The sequence below is a fragment of the Diadema setosum genome, chromosome 4 (assembly GCF_964275005.1).
Source record: "Diadema setosum chromosome 4, eeDiaSeto1, whole genome shotgun sequence".
Lineage (NCBI taxonomy): Eukaryota > Metazoa > Echinodermata > Echinoidea > Diadematoida > Diadematidae > Diadema > Diadema setosum.
In genome coordinates this window covers 21,516,183-21,524,417 of record NC_092688.1, presented here as the reverse complement: position 1 = coordinate 21,524,417, position 8,235 = coordinate 21,516,183, and positions in this window count along the sequence as shown.

Sequence of the window (8,235 nt, the reverse complement as noted above, 5' to 3'; positions counted from 1 at the left end):
TGTAGACAGGTTATATGTTGTTATAGAGGTATCTTGTGCCACATGAATGGAAAGCATCACTGTTTAGTAGTAGTAATGAACTTTTTCATGTTGTATATGGTATAAATATTTAAGATAAATAAATAAATATATATATATATATATATATATGTGAGATATAAGAAAGGATATATATATATATATATATATAAATAAAAAAAGATTAAAGATAAATTTCACATCCAATCTTCGGTACAGCCGTGTGGCTTTATAGTCACTTAGCGCGCTGCATGGTCATTATGCACTACCTTAGGACGAGATGTTCGAGACCCGCAGGACGCTATCATTTTTTTCTCTCTCTTTCTTTGTGTTTCTTTTGGCAGTTCAGCTTTATTCCGATCGATGTCATTTATCGTATTATCTTATCAATTATACTACCCCACGACACACAGTCGCTCAAGTTCCTCTTTTTTTTTGTCGGAGGCTCTAGGTTGGATTTGCTTCATTTATCATACGTATTGTTTAAATTGCCCTTGGTACAGTGCCCCGCTTGCCACCTTTCCTTTTCCCTTTCCTTTTCTCTACGCGGTTCTTCATAATTCTCGTATACAAGCTCTTAAGAAATATTTCTGGAAACAAGAAAAACTTACTAGAAATGGAGACACATGCACTGACTCGGTCAAATCCTTGTCTGCCCGCCCTCAGGAATTGTCCGGTATGCTGGAAAATCCCTACACTCAACAAGCCCGCGTAACTTGCCCGGAAAGGTGTGGCAGGGCCTAAACATAGTTGCGGGTAAAAACATTTACGTGCGCACCTCCGGGCGACTACGGATGAGATACGTGCTAGGTACTGTCATGTGCGGGTCATCTGCGAGGACCTCCGCGTGTTCCTGTTCCTGTTATATTGTCACAAGACAGGTCGGAAAATAATTTGCATAACTCAACTGGAGCAGGAATGGCAACTGAATGAATTAACTCTAGGCCAGGTGTATGGCGTCTCGCTCATCTCTTTGAAATTCCAGGATGTTATTGTTTGACGCAATAACGGAGTTGTAGACAGGTTTTATGTTGCTATAGAGGTATCTTGTGCCACATGAGTAGAAGGCATCACTGTTCAGTAGTAGTAATGAACTTTTTCATGTCCCTCCATGTCAATTATAGTGTGGTTTAAAGGGGTTGTGTGTCTATCTGCCAAAGAAAAGGAATAACTTATTTTCGTCATGGCTGTTTCTCTATACGTAGCCGTAGGTAATGAGTGTTGTTGGTATCTGAGCAGTGAAGAACAGAGCATCAGGCTAAAATCCCCCTTAGTTATACGCGCTAAGCGTTCAATTTGATATATCTTTCTTTATGAAGTCAATCCCTGCTAATGGAGTTACAGAATTATGTTATGACACGTTTCACTGAAAGTTTGTAAAGCAAAGTTTATGGACAAGGCGCAAGCAATTGTACATGAATATACCTACCATTGATTTCAGAGGGAAATTATGGTATGCATAAATGTAAGGGTATCATTGCTTTGGAATTGCTGAGACAATATGCTTGGCACGAGGGCTTCCACTTCTAATAACTGATCCCTTTGAAGATGTGTCGGTCACGGGTGATCGTCATGATTCATCTTTCACGTAGAAGCTTGCGTTCCACACTCTTGGTTCAAGAAGACTTACCATCATACTTCAAATTGTTATTAAAGGTAAAGACTCAAAATCAGACAAGTTTACGTGTTATATCTATGGGAGGTGATTTTTTTTTTTATGTGCATTAACTTGACAACGTTTAAGCACCTTTATCTCAGATGATTTTGCTCCATTTCCTCTGTAACTTAAGTGTGTGGTAACTGAGACAATAAGCTGCAGTAATCATGCATGTTATTCTTTGAAATCTCCTTATTAGTTTGACAATTTTGCAGTTTAAAACTGAAAATGAGAATGGAATGTGGACAAAACGATTCCTGATTCATCTTTCACATACATAAGTTTACGTTCCTCTTTTTTTTCTCGTCGAGACGTATGGCCGAGTGGTTAAAGGCGACGTCTCAGAGACGTGAGGTTGCACACGTGCGGGTTCGAACCCCACAAGATCACGAAACAAATTACTTAATAGCTATTTTACTTTTTTTTTCTTCAATTTTGTATTACATATATCGTCCATGTAGAAATCACATTCGTATATAAACGCACCTATACACACACACAGACACACACACACACCATATCCCTCTTTTTTGTGTTGGAGACCATATTGCTTCGACTGCTGCAAAATTTTGCAGGCTGACTTTGTCAAACTGATCATAATATGTAATGACGACGACGAAGGTGTTGTACTTTGAACAATTGTCTTTCAAGACCACATCATTGTTTTGTACTTTGATGACGTCATCACACTGAAAATTGTGATTAAAGGCAAGGTATCAAAACCAGCCGATTATAGGTTTTATGTTTACGGCACGTATTTTTCCCAAGTTGCCAGAAATGGCATAGCGACATCAGTAGTTACAAGGCCGCATTTCCGTCTAGCAATGCAATACATGTTCACGCGGCCACGTTGGTTGAGTGGGCATTGACTTTTCTCCCTGTAATATCTATACATTTCTTTTTTGCCTTACCATTTCCGTGGATGTCCCGTGGCCGAGAGGTTAGGGAAACGGTTTTGCATGCAAACTCAATTATAACTTCAAGGTGTCTATATCACATTCTTTTCTTTGTCGATCACAGATGACCGACATCTGATAACCCCAAGCGTATCACCTAACTCGTCAGTCTGACGAGTTTCATATCTCGTTTTTTTTTTCATTTTTACCCGTGGGGTTACTCTTATACTTATACAACAAATTATTTTTCTATGATATCGATCTTAAAAGTGATTGGGTTATCCACGGAAGTCCTGGAGTTCTTTTGTAACTACTTTTCCTTGTACAAAACGGAATATGTAGAAGTGATAGTTTCCATGAAATAATCATAACACAAATCAAGATCGGTATTATTGTATACAAATGTGCAATCAAAGTCTTTTAAACTATTTTGCAAATTAATAAGATTATTGGACGTAATCTTACGTCGTCTCTGATATTTATTTGACGTAATCTATTTTGACGTAATCTCTGATTATTGGACGTAATCTTTCGACGTCTCTGATAATTATAACGGTTGCCCCTTCCTATTAAAATGTGCACAATGCAATCAATTAAGATCTAAAGGCAAACTTAGAAGATGATTGCATGTCAAATGCGTGAAATCAGACTCATGGTGCCTTTTAGTAAGTTACTAATGATTATCTTTGTACATGTATTCCTAAGAAGGTGCATTTACACCGGAACATAGCATTGAAAAGTAAATACATGTTTCCCCACTCAATTTCTCATTCAAGTTCGAGCAAATTTGATTGACCACTGTTCTATCCGCATTCAACAAGTGATGCAACAAAAGACTAACTAGTTCATTCAATTTTATTTCATTGGCATTCTATTACATGATTCTTTTTTTCACATGAAGATGTAAAAAGCGCGTTCAAATTAAAATTGCAGACATTTTTAGAAGATTTTTTTTCCTAAAAAAAAATGATAATTTTGTGGATTAAATTACTCAGAGAAATGGCATGTTGTTGGCCTGGACGAGACCATGACGTGAGGGCGGTAAATTTGAAAATCAAAATAATGCTCATGTAGCTAAATTGGTTTTAAGATTATCATTTTTTATCGTGTTTTGGGTGGTATTTTTTTTTTTTTACTAAAACTTCTTAAAGAGAGCTATTTATTTAACTAACAATCAAGATTGGGAACAACAATGTCACATTGTATCAATTCAAACTATGAAAGTAATTTGTCCGACTAACCCCATGGGTTGGGGCAAGTGGGACGCACGTAAATTGAATAGACATTGGCGTACTTTCACCGTTCGTATTTTGTGAGTGGGAGAATGGAGTATTTATGACTTAAGTGTAATCCTGAACTTCATTATGAGTAATATTTACCCAAAACACTATTCACATATATGTATCGTGTTGATGATCGAACTGTGCAGGTTGAATATTTCTTGGCGCGTTTATTTTTTTTTTCGGGATTTAAAAATAAAGGCTTCAGTGTCCCACTTACCCCACTTTACCCAATGAACTAAAATTTTGAGAATAATTAAGTCAATCAAGTCGTACTGATAGAAAAAAAAATTCTGTCGCTTTTGGTTTGAATAACAAGTTACTTGTGGTGACGGGACGGTACTCAAACATCCAAAGAAGTGAATGAACTGGTGAAAATTGGTCTGTCAGGCAGATTGCTGTTGAATTTCATTGTGTATTTTAATGTCCGCTTCTTCATAATTCTCGTATACAAGCTCTTAAGAAATATTTCTGGAAACAAGAAAAACTTACTAGAAATGGAGACACATGCACTGACTCGGTCAAATCCTTGTCTGCCCGCCCTCAGGAATTGTCCGGTATGCTGGAAAATCCCTACACTCAACAAGCCCGCGTAACTTGCCCGGAAAGGTGTGGCAGGGCCTAAACATAGTTGCGGGTAAAAACATTTACGTGCGCACCTCCGGGCGACTACGGATGAGATACGTGCTAGGTACTGTCATGTGCGGGTCATCTGCGAGGACCTCCGCGTAGTAAAAAAAATGTTCTTCGCAAGTCGTACTCAAGACTTGCCCGGAAAGGTGTAACATGGCCTTTAAGCTCCGCGGGCTTCTTGCATTGCGGGTTGATTTGCAGGGGGAAAAATTGTTATTATACCCTGAGAAGGTGCATTTACACCGGAACATAGCATTGAAAAGTAAATACATGTTTCCCCACTCAATTTCTCATTCAAGTTCGAGCAAATTTGAATGACCACTGTTCTATCCGCATTCAACAAGTGATGCAACAAAAGACTAACTAGTTCATTCAATTTTATTTCATTGGCATTCTATTACATGATTCTTTTTTTCACATGAAGATGTAAAAAGCGCGTTCAAATTAAAATTGCAGACATTTTTAGAAGATTTTTTTTCCTAAAAAAAAATGATAATTTTGTGGATTAAATTACTCAGAGAAATGGCATGTTGTTGGCCTGGACGAGACCATGACGTGAGGGCGGTAAATTTGAAAATCAAAATAATGCTCATGTAGCTAAATTGGTTTTAAGATTATCATTTTTTATCGTGTTTTGGGTGGTATTTTTTTTTTTTACTAAAACTTCTTAAAGAGAGCTATTTATTTAACTAACAATCAAGATTGGGAACAACAATGTCACATTGTATCAATTCAAACTATGAAAGTAATTTGTCCGACTAACCCCATGGGTTGGGGCAAGTGGGACGCACGTAAATTGAATAGACATTGGCGTACTTTCACCGTTCGTATTTTGTGAGTGGGAGAATGGAGTATTTATGACTTAAGTGTAATCCTGAACTTCATTATGAGTAATATTTACCCAAAACACTATTCACATATATGTATCGTGTTGATGATCGAACTGTGCAGGTTGAATATTTCTTGGCGCGTTTATTTTTTTTTTCGGGATTTAAAAATAAAGGCTTCAGTGTCCCACTTACCCCACTTTACCCAATGAACTAAAATTTTGAGAATAATTAAGTCAATCAAGTCGTACTGATAGAAAAAAAAATTCTGTCGCTTTTGGTTTGAATAACAAGTTACTTGTGGTGACGGGACGGTACTCAAACATCCAAAGAAGTGAATGAACTGGTGAAAATTGGTCTGTCAGGCAGATTGCTGTTGAATTTCATTGTGTATTTTAATGTCCGCTTCTTCATAATTCTCGTATACAAGCTCTTAAGAAATATTTCTGGAAACAAGAAAAACTTACTAGAAATGGAGACACATGCACTGACTCGGTCAAATCCTTGTCTGCCCGCCCTCAGGAATTGTCCGGTATGCTGGAAAATCCCTACACTCAACAAGCCCGCGTAACTTGCCCGGAAAGGTGTGGCAGGGCCTAAACATAGTTGCGGGTAAAAACATTTACGTGCGCACCTCCGGGCGACTACGGATGAGATACGTGCTAGGTACTGTCATGTGCGGGTCATCTGCGAGGACCTCCGCGTAGTAAAAAAAATGTTCTTCGCAAGTCGTACTCAAGACTTGCCCGGAAAGGTGTAACATGGCCTTTAAGCTCCGCGGGCTTCTTGCATTGCGGGTTGATTTGCAGGGGGAAAAATTGTTATTATACCCTGAGAAGGTGCATTTACACCGGAACATAGCATTGAAAAGTAAATACATGTTTCCCCACTCAATTTCTCATTCAAGTTCGAGCAAATTTGAATGACCACTGTTCTATCCGCATTCAACAAGTGATGCAACAAAAGACTAACTAGTTCATTCAATTTTATTTCATTGGCATTCTATTACATGATTCTTTTTTTCACATGAAGATGTAAAAAGCGCGTTCAAATTAAAATTGCAGACATTTTTAGAAGATTTTTTTTCCTAAAAAAAATGATAATTTTGTGGATTAAATTACTCAGAGAAATGGCATGTTGTTGGCCTGGACGAGACCATGACGTGAGGGCGGTAAATTTGAAAATCAAAATAATGCTCATGTAGCTAAATTGGTTTTAAGATTATCATTTTTTATCGTGTTTTGGGTGGTATTTTTTTTTTTTTACTAAAACTTCTTAAAGAGAGCTATTTATTTAACTAACAATCAAGATTGGGAACAACAATGTCACATTGTATCAATTCAAACTATGAAAGTAATTTGTCCGACTAACCCCATGGGTTGGGGCAAGTGGGACGCACGTAAATTGAATAGACATTGGCGTACTTTCACCGCTCGTATTTTGTGAGTGGGAGAATGGAGTATTTATGACTTAAGTGTAATCCTGAACTTCATTATGAGTAATATTTACCCAAAACACTATTCACATATATGTATCGTGTTGATGATCGAACTGTGCAGGTTGAATATTTCTTGGCGCGTTTATTTTTTTTTCGGGATTTAAAAATAAAGGCTTCAGTGTCCCACTTACCCCACTTTACCCAATGAACTAAAATTTTGAGAATAATTAAGTCAATCAAGTCGTACTGATAGAAAAAAAATTCTGTCGCTTTTGGTTTGAATAACAAGTTACTTGTGGTGACGGGACGGTACTCAAACATCCAAAGAAGTGAATGAACTGGTGAAAATTGGTCTGTCAGGCAGATTGCTGTTGAATTTCATTGTGTATTTTAATGTCCGCTTCTTTATAATTCTCGTATACAAGCTCTTAAGAAATATTTCTGGAAACAAGAAAAACTTACTAGAAATGGAGACACATGCACTGACTCGGTCAAATCCTTGTCTGCCCGCCCTCAGGAATTGTCCGGTATGCTGGAAAATCCCTACACTCAACAAGCCCGCGTAACTTGCCCGGAAAGGTGTGGCAGGGCCTAAACATAGTTGCGGGTAAAAACATTTACGTGCGCACCTCCGGGCGACTACGGATGAGATACGTGCTAGGTACTGTCATGTGCGGGTCATCTGCGAGGACCTCCGCGTAGTAAAAAAAAATGTTCTTCGCAAGTCGTACTCAAGACTTGCCCGGAAAGGTGTAACATGGCCTTTAAGCTCCGCGGGCTTCTTGCATTGCGGGTTGATTTGCAGGGGGAAAAATTGTTATTATACCCTGAGAAGGTGCATTTACACCGGAACATAGCATTGAAAAGTAAATACATGTTTCCCCACTCAATTTCTCATTCAAGTTCGAGCAAATTTGAATGACCACTGTTCTATCCGCATTCAACAAGTGATGCAACAAAAGACTAACTAGTTCATTCAATTTTATTTCATTGGCATTCTATTACATGATTCTTTTTTTCACATGAAGATGTAAAAAGCGCGTTCAAATTAAAATTGCAGACATTTTTAGAAGATTTTTTTTCCTAAAAAAAAAATGATAATTTTGTGGATTAAATTACTCAGAGAAATGGCATGTTGTTGGCCTGGACGAGACCATGACGTGAGGGCGGTAAATTTGAAAATCAAAATAATGCTCATGTAGCTAAATTGGTTTTAAGATTATCATTTTTTATCGTGTTTTGGGTGGTATTTTTTTTTTTTACTAAAACTTCTTAAAGAGAGCTATTTATTTAACTAACAATCAAGATTGGGAACAACAATGTCACATTGTATCAATTCAAACTATGAAAGTAATTTGTCCGACTAACCCCATGGGTTGGGGCAAGTGGGACGCACGTAAATTGAATAGACATTGGCGTACTTTCACCGTTCGTATTTTGTGAGTGGGAGAATGGAGTATTTATGACTTAAGTGTAATCCTGAACT